The sequence below is a fragment of the Schistocerca gregaria genome, chromosome 7 (assembly GCF_023897955.1).
Source record: "Schistocerca gregaria isolate iqSchGreg1 chromosome 7, iqSchGreg1.2, whole genome shotgun sequence".
Classification (NCBI taxonomy): domain Eukaryota; kingdom Metazoa; phylum Arthropoda; class Insecta; order Orthoptera; family Acrididae; genus Schistocerca; species Schistocerca gregaria.
The window spans coordinates 220977599-221001789 of NC_064926.1; the positions used below are offsets into that span (position 1 = coordinate 220977599).

Here is a 24191-nt window from a genome sequence, read left to right on the forward strand (position 1 = left end):
CAGGTGGTCAGGGCGAGAAAAAGTTTTGTCCATCATACCCGAGGACGAGGATCTTGTTCATCTGATGATCTCAAAGCGCTCGACGGCACGGGTACGGCCGTGAGATGTATGCGGATTCTATGTCGGAAGAACTTTGTTAGAAGATCTTCAGGCACAGTTCTGTCGAACGATTATGTTGCCAGTCTACACTTGACAAACGATATAACCAAGCTGCAGTCACTAGTACATAATAAATTCTTTTCGCCACAGATTACCAAAGTACTGAAATATGCCTGATACAGGTCAGGATATTTAGAGGGTCACCCACGACAATTTGAAATCCTACTGAGTTTTCTTTAATATTGTGTTATCTGGCTTGTATATTACGTGAAGAAATTTCGTTCACTTTAGGTGTATGGTCTACGAAAAGTTACGTTTTAAGCATTTATTTACGTGTAATCATTATTGAAATGAATTTCTATCATAAAAATGAGTTACTTGTTCCTCTCAATTAACAAAATACACGTGTTTGAAACGGTGAACTGAAAAAACAAAAATGAATGCAAAAGATAAACTAGCAATATGTAAAATCAATATACGTAAAATAAATAATCAGACTAATAACGAATCTTCAGCTATTTTATTTAGGAATGTTGGAAATATTCTGAAAACACATGGTGTACAGGTTATTTTCCAAAAATGGTATTTCAGAACCCAGCTTTATTACACAAGGTTGTATGTAACTTGAAAGCGTCTTACTTTATGCTGTAACAAAGGTTTCCATTTTTCAAAATTAATTAAAGTTGGTTGGGTATTGTGTAAAATTTGAAATTAATACAAATTATCGATTATGCGGTTTACATGAATGTTAACTGCATCTTAATTTTTATGTCAGAAACATTTTTTATTTACGATTGTTTCGAAGATATTACCTCCAAATCGAATACAACAAATTACCCGTTGTGATTTGTTTTACCCCTTAAAAGTGAAATTGCGCATACACAAAAATTATTTTGGCCCCACTACATATAAACCAAATTTCATCAAGATCGTTTTGCCACTTGGGAATGTTCCCTTGAGAGTTTTTTTTTATATCTTAAAAATGTTACCTGTCTTGTGTTAGTTTCCATCAGATAATGTAACATATAGACGGCTAAATACAGCACTGACAAGAATTTCTTCAACCTAACGCTTTAAATTTGGATGAAATATTTGATTGTAGTTATGTGACCATGTTGTGACTTGGAACACGTTTTGATATTTGAAAAAACCTTAATTTTCCGGAGTAATGTTTGTAATTTCAAAAAGACTGCTGCACTTAAAAAGTGAATACCATCGTTTAAAAAAGGAATATAAAAATATATAAGACATCTATTGCAGGGCTGGCCATACGTGGAAGTCTGAAGAGTATATCAATGTTCAACACTGTCCGCCGCTATGTTTTTTGTAGTTGTGAGCCAGCGAGATTAGATGACGAAGTTCTGTCGAGGTATTTATGGAGTGATACAATCCAGCAATTTTTCCTCCTGGATCTCTCTAAAGCCTTTGAATCTGCTTATTGTCAGGTGAACTGCATAGATATGGTATTAAGGGGAATGAAGTCAATCTAATTTATCCACGCAGTCTCGGCCTTCTATCGATTTCGCTCCTCGGTGACGATCTTTGTCTGGATAACTTTGGAGGTACGCCGATTCGTCATCTCTGGGGACAAAAGCCGCGTGGCAGGAAGGTTTTGGGGTGTGGTGCGCGGAGCGAGTCGGCCAGAGGCACGAGAGGTTTGGAGTTTGGATGGTGCACAATGAACGAAACGACTCACGTGAAGGCGCCGAGTCTGATTTCGACTCTCGATTATCGCATGCCCTGCGGAGCGGTTTCCATAAGTGGGCATGCTATTTTGGAAAACATACTAGCGACTTGAAGGTTATTTGACCAATTCGATGTTAGTGAAGGCAGTCCGGTATCTTGCAGGCTCAAGCAGAGGAAGGAGTAAGGACTGCGGCCATCCTGTCCAAGTTAAGTAATTTTCCATGTATGTCCTTACATGTCACTCTTCCCCTTCCACTCAGCACCATCCCTCCCCCCCCCCCACCCGCCCCCCACCGGATAGGTTTGTGCAACCACCACTCATAATGAATAACAATTCTTTAAAAATCATCTCGTTCCACCACGCCTTTGGTTAAAGGTTGATCAGTGAATTGTGGCTAACTGTAGCTGCTTATTCAGTAAGTGTTAATTGTTTTTAAAATCCTGTACCTTTGCTGTCTACTGAGTGACAGTGGGTTAATAATTAATGGCAGATGTTAAAGGACATTTAGTTAAAAAGAATTGCTAAGTGAATTTCGCTGTCTGCAATTAATTGTTTTTAAAATTCTGCACTTTTTATGTATAGTTGATGGTTGGTGGCTGGTGGCTCATAATTAGTGGCAGTTGCTTAAAAGTCATTTTTCTAAAGTCTGTTCAGGCAGTTTTACTGTTGACTGTTTTAAAACTCGTTTGACTTTACTAAAGACGAGTTGTTGTTGTTGTTGTCTTCAGTCCTGAGACTGGTTTGATGCAGCTCTCCATGCTACTCTATCCTGTGCAAGCTTCTTCATCTCCCAGTACCTACAGCAACCTACATTCTTCTGAATCTGCTTAGTGTATTCATCTCTTGGTCTCCCTCTACGATTTTTACCCTCCACGCTGCCCTCCAATGCTAAATTTGTGATCCCTTGATGCCTCAAAACATGTCCTACTAACCGATCCCTTCTTCTAGTCAAGTTGTGCCACAAAATTCTCTTCTCCCCAATCCTATTCAATACCTCCTCATTAGTTACGTGATCTATCCACCTTATCTTGAGCATTCTTCTGTAGCACCACATTTCGAAAGCTTCTATTCTCTTCTTGTCCAAACTAGTTATCGTCCATGTTTCACAACCATACATGGCTACACTCCAAACAAATACTTTCAGAAACGATTTCCTGATACATAAATCTATATTCGATGTTAACAAATTTCTCTTCTTCAGAAACGCTTTCCTGGCCATTGCCAGTCTACATTTTATATCCTCTCTACTTCGACCATCATCAGTTATTTTACTTCCTAAATAGCAAAACTCCTTTACTACTTTAAGTGTCTCATTTTCTGATCTAATTCCCTCAGCATCACCCGATTTAATTTGACTACATTCCATTATCCTCGTTTTGCTTTTGTTGTTGTTCATCTTATATCCTCCTTTCAAGACACTGTCCATTCCGTTCAACTGCTCTTCCAAGTCCTTTGCCGTCTGTGACAGAATTGCAATGTCATCGGCGAACCTCAAAGTTTTTATTTCTTCTCCATGAATTTTAATACCTACTCCAAATTTTTCTTTTGTTTCCTTTACTGCTTGCTCAATATACAGATTGAATAACATCGGGGAGAGACTACAACCCTGTCTCACTCCTTTCCCAACCACTGCTTCCCTTTCATGTCCCTCGACTCTAATAACTGCCATCTAGTTTCTGTACAAATTGTAAATAGCCTTTCGCTCCCTGTTGTTTTGCCCCTGCCACTTTCAAAATTTGAAAGAGAGTATTCCAGTCAACATTGTCAAAAGCTTTCTCTAAGTCTACAAATGCTAGAAACGTACGTTTGCCTTTTCTTAATCTTTCTTCTAAGATAAGTCGTAAGGTCAGTATTGCCTCACGTGTTCCAACATTTCTACGGAATCCAAACTGATCCTCCCCGAGGTCCGCATCTACCAGTTTTTCCATTCGTCTGTAAAGAATTCGCGTTAGTATTTTGCAGCTGTGACTTATTAAACTGATAGTTCGGTGATTTTCACATCTGTCAGCACCTGCTCTCTTTGGGATTGGAATTATTATATCCTTCTTGAAGTCTGAGGGTATTTCGCCTGTCTCATACATCTTGCTTACCAGCTGGTAGAGTTTTGTCATGACTGGCTCTCCCAAGGCCGTCAGTAGTTCTAATGGAATTTTGTCTACTCCGGGCCCCTTGTTTCGACTCAGGTCTTTTAGTGCTCTGTCAAACTCTTCACGCAGTATCTTATCTCCCATTTCGTCTTCATCTGCATCCTCTTCCATTTCCATAATATTGTCCTCAAGTACATCGCCCTTGTATAAACCTTCTATATACTCCTTCCACCTTTCTGCCTTCCCTTCTTTGCTTAGAACTGGGTTGCCATCTGAGCTCTTGATATTCATACACGTGGTTCTCTTCCCCCCAAAGGTCTCTTTAATTTTCCTGTAGGCAGTATCTATCTTACCCCTGGTGAGATAAGCTTGTACATCCTTACATTTGTCCTCTAGCCATCCCTGTTTAGCCATTTTGCACTTCCTGTCGATCTCATTTTTGAGACGTTTGTATTCCTTTTTGCCTGCTTCATTTACTGCATTTTTATATTATCTCCTTTCATCAATTAAATTCAATATTTCTTCTGTTACCCAAGGATTTCTACTAGCCCTCGTCTTTTTACCTACTTTATTCTCTGCTGCCTTCACTACTTCATCCCTCAGAGCTACCCATTCTTTTTCAACTGTGTTTCTTTCCTCCATTCATGTCAATTGTTCCCTTATTCTCTCCTTGAAACTCTGTACAACCTCTGGTTCTTTCAGCTTATCCAGATCCCATGTCCTTAAATTCCCACCTTTTTGCAGTTTCTTCAGTTTTAACCTACAGGTCATAACCAATAGATTGTGGTCAGAGTCCACATCTGCCCCTGGAAATGCCCTACAATTTAAAACCTGATTCCTAAATCTCTGTCATACCATTATATAATCTATCTGATACCTTTTAGTATCTCCAGGATTCTTCCATGTATACAACCTTCTTTTATGATTCTTGAACCAAGTGTTAGCTATGATTAAGTTATGCTCTGTGCAAAATTCTACCAGACGGCTTCCTCTTTCATTTCGTAGCCCGAATCCATAATCACCTACTATGTTTCCTTTTCTCCCTTTTCCTATTGACGAATTCCAGTCACCCATGACTATTAAATTTTCGTCTCCCTTCACTACCTAAAGACGAGTTATGTATTGCAAATGATGAACGCTGAAGCAGTTATGTGGGGACCCAAGTCCTTCCATTAGGGTGACCCGATCCCAAATGTTAACATTTGAATTCCTAGTCATCACTAATAAAGTCGTCTGTAGAAAACAAAGAACAAATATAGAACTAAGATGCAAGGTTAACAATATGGTGGAAACTTTCTAAGGTGATTTTCAAGTGGTAAGGCTCGATACTGGGTCCACTACTGTTTATATTATACTTGCATGATATAGGAGTGTCAGTAAACGAAAATGTAAATAAGTAAGCACATTAGACGTCACTTCTTGTGAGTAGTAGCTCCATAAATGACTTATAAATATGAGGAATCAGGAACACTGAAAGTGCAAATGAATATTTAAGTGAAAATACGGTCTTTATAAATTCACAGAAAACAACTTACGTCAAAATACCTTAACAAGAGTTGGGAGTAAAACTTACTGAGCGTGACAATGCACAGATTTACGATTTGGGAAAATTAAATAGAAAAAATATCTTATAAAATAAACAGCACTGTATTTCAACGCGGATGGTGTAGATACACTATTAAGTATGTGCTATGGACTAAATCATCCACATTTATTGTGCTGTACAGCTAGGTACTGACCGCATTCAGCGAGGAATACAAGGTTTCTTTAGCTGTGTTCATGTGATACCATTATTACACTGAATATGTGTTACAGAACAATTACTATTTTCTCACATTATCGGTTTTCCTTGTGTTATCCAGATAACAGCTTTCCTTGGCAGTCTTTATGATGACGAATCCATAAGGCTAATCGGAGTGTGCTCACGATACATACCTTAAACTTTTGCTCAGTAGTATTTTTAGTACTATGAACTACAACATTTTTTTTATTACATCTATTAAATAGATTATACAGTACAATGGTAGGACAGACATGTCGAAGCCAAATTTCAAATTACACAACATTTCTTGGTCAGATGTGGACTCTGTCCGTTATTTATTGGTCGTGAAATGCAGACTAAAACTGAAGAATTTGCAGAAAGGGAGTCAGATGAGGAGACAGGACCTGGATAAATTGAATGAACGACACATTATAGAGCGTTTCAAAAGGAGCATTAGGTGAAGATTGACTGAACTACTGGAGAGGAGTACAGTAGGAGATGGATGAGTAGCTTTGAGAGAGGAAAAAGTGAAGGCTACAGACAAAAAGACAAACCTAAGATCATGAATAACACAGGAGTTATTGAATTTAATTGCTGAAAGAAGATAATAAAAATTCAGCTAATAAAACAAGAAAAAGAGAAAGCAGACTCTAAAGAATGGGACTGACAGGAAAAACAAAATTACAAATCTGGAACGGCTACAGGGGAAATCGAAAGTTGTACAAGTATACATGACTATGGAAAAGATAGATGCCGTGTATAGGAAAACTGAAGTAACCTTCGGAGTAAAGAGAGCCAGCTGTGTAAATATCGATGAGATGGGCTCTATGGTACAGATAGAAATATTTCACAGAGTACTGGAAGACCAAAGTCGAAACAAGGCATCTGGAGTAGCCGACATTTCCTCGTAAGTATTGAGATTCTTGGGAGAACATACACTATGTGATGAAAAGTATCTGGACACTCCGAAAAACATACGTTTTTCATATTCGGTGCATTGTGATGCCATCTACTGCCAGGTACTCCATATCAGCGAACTCAGTAGTCGTTAGACATCGTGACAGAGCAGAAAAGGGCGCTCTGCGGAACTCAAGTCAGGGGATTGGGTGTCACTTGTATCACACGTCTGTACGAGAGATGTCCACACTCCTAAACATCCCTAGTTCCACTGTTTCCCCTGCGATAGTGAAGTGGAAATGTGAAGGGACACGTACAGCACTAAAGCGTACAGGCTGACCTTGCCTTTTGACTGACAGAGACCGCCGACAGTTGAAAGGGGTCGTAATGTTTACTCGGCAGACATCTATCTAGACCATCACCACAACAATAACATGAACTAATCGTTTTTTATACCATTTCAGGCCAACTAAGGACCACGTCAAGATAACTGTTTATTTCTTCTTCCCTTCATTCTTCTAAAATACTCTTTCATTTTCGAAGAACGAGAGCTTTTTCTCTTATCTCTCCTTTTTTCTTTTAGCTTCCTGATAACTTTTGAATTTCTTGACTTCTAGTCTGAAATTGTCTGTGCTGAGCATGGTCTCCTGGCAATCTACAATGCTTCTAAGTCGATTTTTATCCTGCTCCCCCCCCCCCCCCCCCCCCCCCGTCACGCATTTTCTTTGTTTGTCTTCCTTTTTTCGAAGAATGTATTGATCTTCTTTGTTACTACGTCTTCCTTCGTTTGTTCTGCTTGCCGATCTTTACGAAGTCCGTAGAGTGTAACGCATCTTTCCCTAATGTCAGCTGTCGAATGATTTACGTTTCCTTAGTTGGTCCCAAAGACTAGTTGTCATCTTTGTTCTTAATTGGATCTAATATTGTTAGTAAGATACTTTTTTCTTTCTTTTTGAAATCTTCTGATGACATTTTGCACCTAGATAAAAGTAATGTTTTCGGCTTGTAGACTTCCGTTTTTACAAGTGTATTGCAATGCCTTAACAAACAACCTTAGAGAAGCATTTATTCTTGTACAGATTTCTCACTTTCGCGCACGCACTTTTAATTTTTTATTTATGATTTCAATTGGTTCATTTCTCACTTTTTTGCTTGTATTTTCAACCAGATACTTAAAGGCGTCTCTTTTCTTGATGTTGCCATACTTGGTTTTTAAAATTCTTGGTGAAATACGTTCATTAGTCATGTACACTGTGTTTTCAAAAAGTATTTGCAGACCTGCATTTTCAGCTGTCTCGTTCAGGACGTTTCACAGTATCGTACCGCATTGACGGTATCACCTCTGAGAAGGAACTCAACAAGCAGATAACAACGCAAAGAAGGGCCCTTATCTGACTCCCTATACAATCTGAAAGGGAGTAGAAGTTTTTCGAAGAAATTAGACTTTATAAACTGTGTTTGTTAGAGTTATTTACTTATTTATAGAGATTTACTGTGTACTGCAAGTTCCTTTAAGTTTTTGTGGAGGTATCCTTTGTCTATAGAATCATATGCCTTTTTCAAATTAACAAGTATTAACACCATCCTTTTTTTAAATTTACAAGTGCCTTATTATTTAAGGTTTCGAATTTGCTTTGGACTAGAAGAATATTTAATATGTCAGGAAGAACTTTCAATAAAATGTTGCATTCTAAACATAGTAATTAGAAACACCTAATTAATTACATTTGCTTATTCATTTGTAAGTAATATGTTTCGTTACAATGACGTTCACTGTTTACTCATCTGCAATTATCTCTGTTTTTGAAACCTTTATATTTGTTTCGTGTAAGAATTTAGAACCGTATTGTATTTCGGTTGTTTTCATCCCCCTAAAGCGATTTTCTTGAAAATGAACTGTAGTCAGAAACTATTAACAATGACATAAAGGGACAAAAAGAATTTTTGCTACTCTGCTCATAATTTTTGTTCATAAGAGTTATCAGAATCGGAAAATGTCAGGGGCTGTGGTTGCCAGTATAAGCAAATTATTACCAAAGGCGCAAAAATCTAAGGAAGCAATTATCGCTGAACCGCGCTGCATGTCATAGAAGAATTTGACCCATAGTAATACGGCAGAAATAGGGATTAGCTAATGCTGGTTTGTGTCGCCTATACATGCCTTTTCAGTAGTGATATTGAAGATACACTCTAAGATAAAAAAGACACACCACGAAGAAATTATCCGAACGGGACGGAAATCGCTAGACGTGACATACAAGTACAGATAAACAAATGATAACAATTTCAGCAAAAATGGATGGTTTATTCAAGAGAAAGAGTTCCATAAATTGAAGAAGTCAATAACGCGTTGATCGACCTCTGACTTTTATGCAAGCAGGTACTCGGATTTTCGTTGATTGATAGAGTTGTTAGATGGCCTCCTGAAGGATAACGTGCCAAATTCTGTCCAACTAGAGAGTTAGATCGACAAAATTTCGAGATGGTTGGAGGACCATGTACGCAATGCTCCAAACTTTCTCAGTTTGGGAGAGATCCGGAAACCTTACTGGCCAAGGTACGGTTTGGCAGGCACGAAGACAAGAAGCAGAAGCTCTCTTAGTATGCAGCCGAGCATTGTCTTGCAGAAATGTAAGCCTAGGATGGCTTGCCATGAAGAGCAAGAAAACAGGGTATACATATCGTTGACGTACCATTGTCCTGTAAAGGTGTCACAGCTGCTAACCAAGTGGGCCCTGCTATGGAATAAAATGGAACCACAGACCATCAGTCCTGGTTTTCGGGCCCTACGATGAAAAAGAGTCAGGTTGGTACCCACCCACGGGACAGGCAATCTCCAGACACGTCTTTGCCGCTCATGATGGCTCAGATCGAAGCGGAACTCATCACAGAAGACAATTCCACTCCAGTCAATGCGATTACAGGCCAAAGACACATCTGGAGTCGCCCCGGAGAACGGTGGGATACCAACATGACTGTAGCCCAACAACCAGGCCTGATGGTCTGTGGTTTCATTTCATATCATAGCAGGATCCATTTGGTTGCCATCCACGGCGTCCTTTCAGCACAGCGGTTCGTCGACGACATTGTACGCCCCGTATTGTTACCCTTCACGGCAAGACATCCCCACCTAACATTTTAGCAAGGTGATGCTTGCTGAAATACAGCAACAGTTTCTACCGCTGATCTTCGTGGTTGCCAAACCGTAGGGCGTGGCCAGCAAGGCTGCTGGCTCTCTCCCCAATTGAGAATATTTGGAACACAATAGGCAAGGCCCTCCAACTATCTCGAGTTTTGACAATCTGACGCGCCAATTGAACAAAATTTGGCACGACATCCCGTAACAGAACATCCAACAACTCTATCAATCAATGCCAAGCCGAATAAATGCTTGCATCGAGGACAGATGTGGACCAACGCGTCATTACTTGGTGAATTTGTGAAGATCTTTCTCTTGAATAAACTATCCAATTTTTCTGTAATTGTAATAATTTGTTTGTCTGTACATGTATATCACATATCGTTCTCCGCCCCATTCGGATAATTCGTTCGTTGTGCGTCGCTTTTTTGACGTAGAATGTATTTTAAATTACATATTTGTGATATGTACGTTGTGACTTCCCAAGCAAAGACTGATCTCCGTGAGTTTAATTTGATTCGGAATGTCTCATTACAGACACAAAGTGGATTTTTATGTGCTCTGAGGGAGCGTGTAATAGCCCAGGGAGCAATTTTCATCTGAGATGAACCTTTTTTTTAACTGAATAACTACAGAACTTTTAGGATAAGGTGTGTGCAAATATATATAAAAATATAATTAAACAAATTAATTACACTATTGTCATGTTTGATTTTTATAGATTTTGCAGCTAATGAATTGTCTTTCACTTTTAATTCACAAATCTCGTAAATTGTAAGTCAGTGGTGGAGTGAACTTATTCTCTATGCTGTTGAGATTTACGCAGTTTGGTTATATGCTTCTTCCGCCACAATTACTTCTCATTTCTGACCGTGAATACAATACTGATTTTTATCGGACTTCTTCCTCTTCAGATAGCATAATGCGCGGAAGAAATGAAAACTTTCGTGGTTTTGCGCTAAAAAGAACTCTCACACTTCATACGTTCATAAAAATTATTATTCAGGTAACAGAATCTGTACTATACACTTCTCACAAGAATACTCCCTACGAGAACTAAAGTAGAGCCCATCTAAAAAAAATTGGATGGTTTCCATCATTTGTCATTCGCCTTCCGGCGTAGCAAAATACATCTTTGCCGACGCTTACAGTTGCCGCGCTACTGTGGTAATAACTTTTATCGTACCGTGTCGGGGCTTTTCCGTATGAATCTATACAGGTGTGTGAATAGTCTTACGCCTGTATCGGAACGTTTACTTAAGTTTTAATGACACGTCCCAGTAGATGCTACTAGTAGCAACAATACTGGTCTGTGTTTTCGGTAACTAAGCGCATTTACGTTTTTATGTTTTTTATATATTACAATAAATAGCTAAAAAGCTATAGGGTAACCAACGTATTTATTTCTGTTTATTCTATTTTACACCTGGAGATGGGCAAACTCCGCCGAAATCGACTATCAGTTACGGAAGAGGTAATCCAGACTGTTCTGTTTATGAAAGAACGTATGATACGGCACACTTTTTTTTTTTTTTTTTTTTTTTTTTGCATATGACTACATTACTAAATCAATCAGACGAGGAACCATTTTATAACGTGTACCAGTTAAATGAGGTGATTCTGAGGGACATGGATTAGGAAATGACACACTGAAATTAGTGAATAAGTTTAGCTCTTTGGGCGGCAAAATAACTGACGGAGAAGTTAGTTGAAAGGATATAAAGTCCAAAATAGTGATAGTATGAAAAGCTTCACTGAAGAAGAAAACTGCTAAAATAAGCTGTTATGTTAGAAAAACTTTTCTGAAGGTGTCTGACTGGAGAGTACCCTAATACGCAAGTGAAACATGGACGATAAAAATTTCATTCAAGAAGAAAATAGAAACTTTTGACACGTGACTTGGCAGAAGAATGTTGAAAAGTGGTTGCGTAGATGGAATAACTAATGAGAAAATGAAGAGCTGAACAGGAAAAAATAAAATCGTGCACAATCTAACTAAATGATTGGATATGTTGACAGAATACATACTGAGACATCAAACGACAATCAGTTTGATAATGGAGAGAAATGCGGGTGGGTAAAATTGCAGAGGAGGACCGAGGGTTGGCTGCAGTAAGCAAATGTAAATGGATATAGGTTATCAAGAGACGAAAAAGTTTGCACACGATAGCCTAGCGTGGAGAGCTGCATCAAACTAACCTTCGAGCTGAGCAGAACAACTAACAAACGAGAGGAGTTCAATAAATAATGTAACACATTTTTTTCTGAAATCACATTCACGATTCCTGTACACCATATTATTTCTTACTCTTTTGGCTAAAAAACCATATTTTTCAACATAATCTCCGTTCAATGCGACGTGAGGGCCTGTATGCCCTCATAGTACCACTATACTGGTCGACGTTGGAGCCAACGTTCTTGCTGTATCAATACAATAATCTCCCAATCATCCACGTACTGTTTCCCGTGGAGTGCATCCTTCACTGTTCCAAACAGGTGGAAGTCGAAAGGTACGAGAACCTCGCTGTAGGGTGGATGATTAGGAACAGTCCAATGAACTTTCACGAGTTCCTTTCGGGTGTGCAGACTTGTGTGAGGCCTTTCTTTGTCATGGAGAAGGAAGAGTTCTTTGCATTTTTGTGGCGACGAACAAGCTGAAGTTGTTTCTTCAGTTTCCTGAAGGTAGCAAAATATACATCAGAGTTGATCGTTGCATGATGAGGGAGAACATCAAACAGAATAACCTCTTCAGAAACCCAAAAGACCATCACCAAGTCTTTACCGGCTGAGTGTGCGGCTTTGGACTTTTTGTTCGGAGGAGAGGTTACGGGATATGACTTCCGGTTCGAAGTGATGAATCTATGTTTCATCGTCTGTGACGATGTTCCACAAAAATTGTCATGACCTGCCTCGTAACGCGCAAGCAGTTCCACAAAGATGCTCTTTCGTAGCTATTTATCGTCTTCTGCTTGGCGGCGAGAAACCTAGGGGGCAAACAGCTTTGAGTGCCTCAACTGGTGGACGAGTGTGCCAGCACCACCAACAGGGACGTCCACTCGTGGAGCGAGGTATTTGTTTGTGATCCGTCGATCACCTCGAATGAGAGTGTCCACACGTTCCGTCATTGCAGGACCCACAACTGTGTGCGGCTGGTTAGCACGCGGGGGGTCGCACAGATTTCGACGACCTTGTTGCGATGACGACATACGCCTCTCTCAACGACTCACTGTGTCTTTGTTCTTTACCGGGTCTCCATAGACAGTTTTCAAGGACATATGAACATCTGCGACGTTCTAGTTTTCCGCCAAGAGAAATTCATGTCTACTCTCTACTTGGACCGCATCGCGGTTATAGCCGCCGTTAAGAAAACCACGTATGGAGCCGTTATATGTCGGAATTTTATGAAACTACATGGGCAGAATCGGGAATATTCTGCGGTATCCCACAGCAAATATTGGATTTTTTCAACCGAAATTTGCCGAGAAAAAATGTGTTGCATTACGTATTGAACATCCGTCGTAGATTTCTTTTGTTATGAAGAGATGAAATAATTTGCACAGGATAGAATAGTGTGCAGCGCTGCATCAATCCTGTCGTTCGGCTGAACAGCACAACTAACATATAATCTTAACATCCGTTACCGTAAAATAAAGTAAGTGCAAGTTCTTAATTGCTTGGATAGTATGTAGAATGCATTCCAGACAGGAGCTAGTGTACTAAGATTATTTAACTGTGATGATGCAGTACACTGTTTGTGATAGTTTCCATGAAGTAGGATGGTTTTCATTTTATTTTTCGACTCCACAATAAAAGCGATACCACACTGGCTTCTGTAAATAATTTTATGTAACCTAATAATGGTTGGTTGGTCAAAACCGATGATGAATAAAGCTATATATCAACATCAGCTCTTGGAGGTTCTGAAATAGGATTTTCTTCAAATATTTGTCACATTTTTCTTCCACTAGTTCAGAGTTTCGGGATTCTTCTATAGCCGGCCGATGTATCCGAGCGGTTCTAGGCACTTCAGTCTGGAACCGCGCGACCGCTACGGTCGCAGGTTCGAATCCTTCCTCGGACATGGATGTGTGTGGTGTCCTTAGGTTAGTTAGGTTTAACTAGTTCTAAGTTCTAGGATACTGATGACCTCAGAAGTTAAGTCCCATAGTGCTCGGAGCCATTTGAACCATTTGATTCTTCTATTTGGTGGAGACTCCCTCTCGCCCCCCCCCCCCCCCACCTCTATATAACTTTCTATCGGCCTGGCTTTCAAAGTACTAAGATACCTACGATTTTAATAATAATAACAAACGATAAAAAATATTTTAATATACTAGTTTGTTTACATGGCTGCGTATTACATCGCTTTGATATAACGTCCAAGAAATTACACTTTACAGAAACACATGAAAAGTATTCATCTGAAAATTTGAGAACTCATTTGTTACGCAAGCCATTTAAGAACTATAATAGCAACAACTTTTCATAAACTTGACAGCGTCGCAAATTTCCACAATATAAAACCGAAGTGTGCGCGCACCGTTATCAATTTTTTAGCAAGCAATGTAGTTATGAACAAAGGTCTGCAGACTGTGTTTACGCGGAGCGTTATAGATAGGAATGCTGTCTCTTGCAGTAGTTTCCACCTCCATTTGAAAGTCAGTTCTTCAGTTTTTTTTCTCTCCTCGGTGGGGCCAACTAAGGACCACGTGTCAATTTCAATTCCTTATTTGTTTTCTCTTCTTTTTTTCCACCTGTCTTTAATCTATTCACTACATTTTTTTTCTTTCTGTCCTTTGACAATTTCAGAACAGTTTCTTTCACTTTTACACCTTGGCATCCTTATACGTTCAATTCTCTTTCGCTAAACACTTTTCTTTCAAATGAAACTGTATGGTACCACAGACTTTTTCATGCCTCTAACATTTGTGATGTATGTATGCAGACTGAAGCGACAAATGAAAATTTGTACCAAGACCAGGATTCTAAGCCAGGTTTCCTGATGATCACTAGGCAAATGCGCTAACCACTATGCCACCCTGACACAATGGCTTTACATAATAACACGGACGACAATAGCACGTTTCCCTCATCAATCCAATTTCTCATTCACGTTACACCCCATAAAAGCATTGAAAAGGTCCTCCCAACTGCATTGTAACAGCACCCCCTCTAACGAAACGACGGATCCTGCCGGAAATCTAGGCATAGGTACTTCAACCAAATGAAACTTTATGGGCCAGGCGGGGTAGCCGCTTAGTTTAGGGAGCCTCGTCAAGGTTCGCGCGGCTCCCCCCGTCACAGATTCGAGTCCTCCCTTGCGTGTGTTGTCCTTAACGTAAGTTAGTTTAAGTCAAATTAAGTAATATGTAAGCCTAGGGACCGATGACCTCAGCAGTTTGGTCCCATCGGAACTTAACACAAAATTCCAAAATTTTCAAACTTTATGGTTCCTGAGACCTTTTCAAGTCTTTAACATGTATGATGTATATATGCAGACTGAAGCAACGAATGACAGTTTGTTCCAAGATCAGGATTCGAACACGTGTTTCCTGCTCACTAGGGGGAATACCAAGTGGGCTGAGACGAGAATGGGTATTTGGATTGAGGGGGAAGGTGTGCTAGCATAATCTATAAAGTTGTTTCTTCGGCTTTTTATACTATTTTTGCGTAAATCTTTTCTTAATTCATAGATCCAGCTTCTTGTTGACATCTTGACCAACAAATACATGAAGATCTTTTTGATTAATAGGCTATCTTTTGCACGACATAAATGTCCAAGAAAATAACAGTCTTCTTTTGACTTAAATTTTCATGTGTTTTCTATGTTCAATGAATTTCATATTGCTTCGTAATTTACAACCTTCCACAGTTCTTCGTGGGTCTAGTATTTTGCTAATGATTCGCCTTTCTAATGTTTGTGGTTTATCTAAATTATACACTACTGGTCATTAAAATTGCTACCCCAAGAAGAAATGCAGATGATAAACTGGTATTCACTGGACAAATATGTTATACTAGAACTGACATACGATTACATTTTCACTCGATGTGGGTACATAGATCCTGAGAAATCAGTACCCAAAACAACCACCTCAACCCGTAATAACGGCCTTGATACGCCTGGGCATTGAGTCAAACAGAGCTTGAATGGCGTAGACAAGTACAGCTGCCCATGCACCTTCAAAACGATACCACAGTTCATCAAGAGTAGTAACTGCGTATTGCGACGAGCCAGTTGCTCGGCCACCACTGACCAGACGTTTTTAATTGGTGAGAGATCTGGAGAATGTGCTGGCCATGGCAGCAGTCGAACATTTTCTGTATCTAGAAAAGCCCGTACACGACCTGCAACATGCGGTCGTGCATTATCCTGCAGAAATGTAGGGTTTCGCAGGGATCGAATGAAGGGTAGAGCCACGGGTCGTAACACATCTGAAATGTAACGCCCACTGTTCAAAGCGCCGTCAATGCGAACCAATGGCACACCATACCATCACACCGGGTGATACGCCAGTATGGCGATGACGAATACACGCTTCCAAGGTGCGTTTACCGCGATGTCACCAAAAACGGATGCGCCCATCATGATGCAGAAATAGAACCTGGATTCATCCGAAAAAATGACGTTTTGCCATTCGTGCACCCAGGTTCGCCGTCGTGTACACCATCGAAGGCGCTCCTGTCTGTGATGCAGCATCAAGGGTAACCGCAGTCTTGGTCTCCGAGCTGATAGTGCATGCTGCTGAAAACGTCGTCGAACTGTTCGTGCAGATGGTTGTTGTCTTGCAAACGTCCCCATCTGTTGGCTCAGGGATCGAGACGTGGCTGCACGATCTGTTACAGCCATTCGGATAAGATGCCTGTCATCTCGACTGCTAGTGATACGAGCGCGTTGGGATCCAACACGGTGTTCCGTATTCCCCTCCGGAACCCACCGATTCCATATTCTGCTAACAGTCATTGGATCTCGACCAACGCGAGCAGCAATGTCGCGATACGATAAACCGCAATCGCGATAGACTACAATCCGACCTTTATCAAAGTCGGAAACGTGATGGTAGCATTTCTTCTCCTTACACGAGGCATCACAGCAACAATTCACCAGGCAACGCCGGTCAACTGCTATTTGTGTATGAGAAATCGGTTGGAAACTTTCCTCATGTTACCCTGTTGTAGGTGTCGCCACCGGCACCATACTTGTGTGAATGCTCTGAAAAGCTAATCATTTGCATATCACAGCATCTTCTTCCTGTCGGCTAAATTTCGCGTCTGTAGCACGTCATCTTCGTGGTGTAGCAATTTTAATGGCCAGTAGTGTAATTTTATGGTAGAAATTCGGTTGCATATAAACATTCTAGCTACACCACTATATTGTAATGCCTTATTTTAGCATTTTTAGACAGGTATTTTTTGTTCTAAGACTCTTAAGTTACATCATACGCCTTTTTCATCTTATGTTGCCTTTCCTTCACAGCACATTTATCTAAACCACTTTCTTGAATTATCTCCGCAAGAAACTTAAATTTTTCACCTTTCCAATCTGGACGATATATGTTTTCAGAAATTTTGGTGCACTTTGAAAGATTGTAAATCATTTGTTTTTTTCTTCTACAGACAGTCCTAAGCTGGTCCTACTGGCTATTTCGTCCATAAGATTAATTTATCTCTGTAACAGATGGCACATTTTCAGAAAGTATGGGAAGGAACCTGAAAATGCGAGACAGTTTATTTCAACTTTTTGTTTCATCTTCCCAGCCTTTTTGGTGAAATCTCACATTCACTCAACTTCTCATTCAAAGTTGTAACTGCTTTTTCTAGAATACAATTACAAAGAACTGGGGATAGATCATCTCTTTGCCGTACACCTATGTTTTATTTCGAAGATCTGAGATATTTCTCTCGAAAATTGTCCTATAGATACGATGTCTGGATTTGTTTCGCGAATAGATTTGCTAATTTAGACTTAACATCAAATTCTGTATTATTTTCTCTGTATAGTCTGTTAAAGGAATCAAAGGCCTTTTTGAAATCAACACACATTATTATTTTTTATTTTGTGGTCGATCTTTCCCTTTCCGTCTTTCTTTACACAACTTCCTGTGGTTTTGCCGGTTTTACTTCTAGACTCACGAACCGTATCGGATCTGTGGTTGACATCAGGTACTGTAAGCGCGTGCGCCTTTACCTTGCTTTACCTTAATTGACATAGGATCACGACCCCCGTCCGTGGGGGCAAGTCCGCAGACAAGCAATTGGAAAGTAACCTGTATTAGACGTGGTTTCTAATTTCTAAAAAAGCGATTTCCGAAACAGATTCCATGTAATTTTATCCTACGAAAGTTACTTGTGATATCTGGAAAATTATAGGCATATCAAAATGGATCCGCGCCTGGATCTACCCCAACGCCCTTGTAGTGAGACAACTCAGGGACCGTTCTGATGTCCATGCCATACGGTAATAACGACGCCAAAATGACAAAAAGGCCGTGAGTACCTTCCGATATTCTGTCTTCCAAGCAAACTTGAAAACAGTTAATCAGACTGGAGCTCATATTGTGGCTAAGTTTGGCCGGGCCTTTAACAGAGCTCCGTCACGCAAGAGCCTGGCGGCCAGGGGAGCTACAAAGTCACCTGCCACCGGCCGTGACCTGCACCTCAACTTAGCTCTGATAACTTCTGGAGCACCACCTCTCCTGATAACTTCGACTGTTTCCGGCTCACCTGTTGTGAGCTGCTTTTAAATGATCTCACGCCCATTATACGGAGTTCATCAGCAACCACTCGAGAATAAGCAGGGGACAACACCTCTCTTTCTTTATTGCAAGCTATTGCATCTACAGCGCATTCACAAACTATTCAGCTACACTGATGGCTGTTAAAATTGCAACACTATGAATAGGGCCTGCAACAAACGTAAATTGACATGAAGTGTGTTACACGCTTGGAAGTGCAAATGATTAGCATTTCAGCGCAGCCGCACAGTGTAAGTAAGAGTAAGGTAGCGTTCATTCTGTGTACGGTATGTCCGAGGGGAAATTTCCTACTTCCAATGATTTTAGAGATAGAGCATATTTAATGTACATTTGTTTTTTGGGGCGCAGCTTACCCCGTCGGAGGTTCGAGTCCTCCCTCGGGCATACGTGTGTGTGTTGTCCTTAGCGTAAGTTAGTGTAAGTTAAATTAAGCAGTGTGTAAGCTTAGGGAGCGATGATCGCAGCAGTTTGGTCCCATAGAACTTACCACAAATTTCCAAATTTTGTTTTTCTGGTAAACGCGCGCAAAAAACTGTCTTACCCACGCAGCCCCTTTGACAATTTATTCTAACCCTACCTGCCTCGTTGCTTTCAGTCTCTTTGTTTAGGAAGTGTTCTGCCATTAAAGTAGTCCGTTGAATGTGCAGTTGTCTATGGTGTATTGTGAGCGAAGTAGCGAGAGGGGTCGAGAGTGTATCAGAAAGAAGCGTCGGTTACGAGTGTTTGTACACGCGCTGGCTAAAATGCCACGCATCCACGCTAATGAAGAATATGCAGATATAGTGTATGTTTATGGCTTTTGAGATGTTAATGCTCTTGCTGCTGTCGAAGAATACCGTCGGCACTTTCCAACACATCGAATTCTTGATCGTAGAGCGTTTACCAGGGTTTCGGCGCGTTGCGTGAAACAGGTATTTTCCCAAATTTCCATTTTTCTTCTGAACTTGAAGTTAAGCAGCCTCCGCAAGAACAGAAAAATGTTGTCGAACGGTGCAGCTCAGTTCCACACCAGCACAGGCAACTTTTGTACATGTCAATGTCCTATGAACGCGTGTATGGCGAACGTTAAATGTGGAAACTACACGCGAACGTTACATCGTGTCCACAAGTTTTACAATTGCAGCAATGTCGCACGAATTGAATTTTGCACTGGTTAAATGCTAATTGTCATTTGGTTGCATTAAAACTATTCACTTATGAAGTCAAATTTACACGGAGTGGAATCAGCAACAAACGTAATAATCATCGATGGTCACAGTAAAATCCACACGCTACAGTGGAAACCAATTTCCAAGTTAGTTTTCCTATCAATGTTTGGTGCAGCAATGATAGGTAACAGGTTGATAGCTCCAGTCATTTTATAAGACTGACGGGAACAAAATTACATGCATTTTATTAACAATTCGTTTACTGGGCACCTTTCAGTCATTACTTTGGCCACGCGGCTTGCAATGTGCTTCTAGGCTGATGGGGCCCCATCACATTCTACCGGACGTGTGAGGGAACATCTCAGCTGCACTCACCCTAATCGCTGGTTCGGAGTGGTGTAACTGACCACCAACACCATATGGCCTTACGCTATTAGATTCTTGTTTATGGTGTTGGATGAAGTCTGAGGTGTACAAACGAAAGATGAATACACGGGATGAACTACTTGGTCGGGAGGACGACGGTTCAATCCCGCGTCCGGCCATCCTGATTTAGGTTCTCCGTATTTCCCTAAATCGCTCTAGACAAATGCCAGGATGGTTCCTTTGAAAGGGTACGGCCGAATTCCTTCCCTGTCCTTCCCTGTCCTTCCCTAATTCGATGAGACCGATGACCTCGTAGTTTGGTCTCTTCCCCCAAAACAACCAACCAACCAACTACTTGGTCGCATCACGGGTGCTGCTGCGATCATTACGGAACATGAAGAGGCAATAACACAAGCAACGGAACATGTTCCCCCAAGAGCGCACAAATGGACTGAATTTGACAGTGTGATATTTGAACAGTTACTGTGAACTGAACAACAGCTGTAACGATACGTGAACGTTATATGTTAAAAATACGTGTTTTTCACTTGATAATGTGTACACCCATGTGGCAGTGTTTACTAACAGTTGTAAATTTGAATCATAAAGAAAATACAGTCATGCGCTAGTTTTGTGTAGTGCCACGTTGTGTGGCATCACATTCTGCCGGACATACTGGTGCAAAATGACGTCACGACAGCAACACACTGCAAAATAGGAAACTGCAGATCTCTGTCGAAACAGAAGAGAACATCCGCTTACGAGGGATGCCCCGTATATGGCGCTTCAATTAGTTGATCCATTTGAAGGAAATACCACAAATACACTCGTGCTCATAAATTAAGGATAAATGCAGAATGTGGTGCCACACAATGTGGTACTACACAAAACTGGCGCTAATAGCATAGGCACATAGGGAACACACTCGACACAGATCTGTAAGTCCACGGTATTGGTGATAAGTTGAGAAAACCGTCCCGAAACACATGAGCTAAAAAACGCCACTGTTTCCTGAGCGTGTACCCCGACATCAATATGGGATATACTAACCATGCACAAGTACACAGGCTGCACAAGGGGTTGGCATACTCTGGATCCGGTGGTCGAGCAGCTGCTGGGGTATAGCCCCCATTCTTGCACAAGTGCCTGTCGGAGCTCCTGAGGTATCCTAGGGGTTTGAAGACGTGCAGCGATACGTCGACCATGAGCATCCCAGACGTGCTCGATTGGGTTTAGGTCTGGAGAAGAGGCAGGCCACTCCATTCGCCTGATATCTCCTATTTCAAGGTACTCCTCCACGATGGCAACTCGGTGGGGCCGTGCGTTATCATCCATCAGGAGGAAGGTGGGACCCACGGCACCCCTGAAAAGGCGGACATACTGGTGCAAAATGACGTCCCGATACACCTGACCTGTTACAGTTCCTCTGTCAAAGACATGCAGGGGTGTACGTGCACCAATCATAATCCCAGCCCACACCATCAAACCACGACCTCCATACTGGTCTCTTTCAAGGACATTAAGGGTTTGGTATCTGGTTCCTGGTTCACGCCAGATGAAAACCCAGCGAGAATCACTGTTCAGACTATACCTGGACTCCTACGTGAACATAACCTGGTACCACTGTCCAATGATCATGGACTGTGTTCTTGACACAAGATCTTACGGGCTCTCATGTGACCAGGGGTCAGTGAAATGCCCCTTGCAGGTCTCCGGGCGAATAAACCATGTCTGTTCAGTCGTCTGTAGACTGCGTGTCTGGAGACAACCGTTCCAGTGGCTGCGATAAGAACCCGAGCAAGGTTACCAGCAGTACTCCCAGGCTATTTGCGGGCACTGGTGGTGAGATATCGGTATTCTTGTCGTGTTGTACACTGTGGACGTCCCGTACTGTAGCGCCTGGACACGTTTCCTGTCTGCTGGAATCGCTGCCATAATCTGAGATCACACTCTGTGGCACACGGAGGGCCCATGCTACGACCTGCTGTGTCTGACCAGCCTCCAGCCACCCTAGAAATCTACCCCTCATAACGTCATCAACATGTGTTCTTTGAGCCATTTTCAACACACAGTCACCATTAGCACGTCTGAAAACGTCTGCACACATACTCGCTCCACCGTACTCTGACATGCACCAACACACCTTTGCGTATGTGGTCTGCTGCCAGCGCCACTGTGCGATGATCGCAGGTCAAATGCACCGCATGGTCATACTCCCAGGTGATTTAAACCCGTAAACCTCCCACAAGAGCGTTGTTTCAGCATTACCCTTAATTTATGAGCATGAGTGTAGATAACAATGTACACTGTCCAGGCACATTAAAGTAACCACATGTCAATAGCCTGAATAACCAGACTGTACGCAGCAGACCGCTGCAAGATAGATAGGAAGAGAATCAGTGATGTTCTGGTAGGTACCGACATGCCGACTACACTGCCGTGGCCAACTGCGCTAGTTTTCTCGGTTGAGGATGCATCGCACGAAAAGCCCAACCGAGGTGGTTCTACATATTCTCGATTGGATTTAAATCCGGGGAGTATGGTGGCCAGGGGAGTACGGTACACTCACCCTAGTGCTCTCCGAACGAAACACGTACACTGCGAGCTGTGTGACAAGTTCCGCTGTCTTGATACTGGATGTGATTGTACCGAGGAAGAAAACTGCATATAAATAGTTTCCAAGGATAGAAGTGAACTTACGTTGATCCATTGTGCCTTCCAGAATGACGAGATCCACCAGGGAATGGCACGAAAACATCCCACAGACCACAATGCTCCAACCTCCCGACGATTGTTGCACAGTGGTTGCTTACTCGTGTTTCGGAGCAGAAAATGTGATTTATGTGAAAAGGCCACCAGTCACCACCCAGTAGACGTCCAGCTGCGGTTTTGGAGTGCAAATTCCAATCTCCGTCGCCTATGAACAGCAATCGTCATGGCTATATGAACGAAGCGCCTACTGCGGAGCCCAACATGCAGCAACCTCCGCGTAACCATGATTAGGAGAGACTGCTGCTAGCCCTTTGGTTCATCTGGGCCATCAGTTGCTCAACAGCTGCATGTCTATTCGCCCGCATAGATCACCGCAGCCGTCGTTCACCACTGTTATCTATGACCCTTGCTGCACCATATTCTACTTGGAGCCAGTTTTGGATTTTGCCATGCACGCTATAGTTTAACAATGACGGCACGCGAACAGTTTACTAACAGCCATTTGGGAAATGCTTCCACCCTTGGCCCGGAAGCCAATGATAATGGATTTTTGGACTACAGATAAATCGCTCCGTTTCCTCATTATGATAATGATTGCACTGTTTTCGGCGTCCCCCAAATCACGCTTTGTATACACTCCACTGCTAGTGCTGCCACCTCTCGTCTGTGAGTCCTTACTGCAGGGTGACGTCGAAAGTGGTGGTCACATTGATAAGACTAGATCATGTGCATTACGTGTGTCCCATCCTGGAAGCCATTCAGAATAGGTCATAAGACTATATGAAGTTTTTTGCTTCATGTTCCTATCATATCCCTGAATACTGTCAATTTCTCGTGGAACATCCTGCATAAGGCAAGGTTACGCAGCAGGTTTCTCGTCCAGAAAAAGGTAATGGTAAACTTGTGGTATACCTTACGCAAGAAGGAAAACGTCTATATGCATGTGACGGTATTCGATAGAGACACCAATACCAGTCAGGTCCATGGTCTTGACCGGCTGCGGTGGCCGAGCGGTTCTAGGCGCTTCAGGCTGGAACAGCGCTGCTGCTATAGTCGCGGGTTCCAATCCTGCCTCGGGCATGGATGTGTGTGACATCCTTAAGTTAGTTAGGTTTAAGTAGTTCTAAGTCTAGGGGACTGATGACCTCAGATGTTAAGTCCCATAGTGCCCAGAGCCATTTGAGTTTTTCCATGCTCTTGTGTGAAAGGATCAGTTGCCACTGTGTAAACAATACAATAACTAATGATTCGCGTAACCGGTAATTTGGACAATAAATGTTACCCTTCTGTTGGGTTGAGGCACGGGGATCTACCCTATCTTCGAGGTCTCCGTGTCGCTATCTTTCAAAAATGTAACACAAGATCGTAGGTTTCCAGCGCTGCCTTGATCTGCCTCGATACAGAAGGTATCGGACTGGTACCATTGTTAGCACGTTCTCTAGTTCAATAGCACATTCAAAATATGTGCTATGTGTTCCCCAGAAAGGGCCGTCCCAACGCTAACCAGCCACCACGTTGATGAACTCTGGCGTAGAGGT

The 24191-nt window shown here is 41.7% G+C and overlaps 1 protein-coding gene across 1 annotated transcript in view; it reads right to left on the minus strand.

The window, feature by feature from the left end:
• Positions 1–24191, minus strand: part of LOC126282356 (putative methyltransferase NSUN7) — a 331497-nt gene that overhangs the window by 166137 nt on the left and 141169 nt on the right. The window lies entirely within an intron of this gene.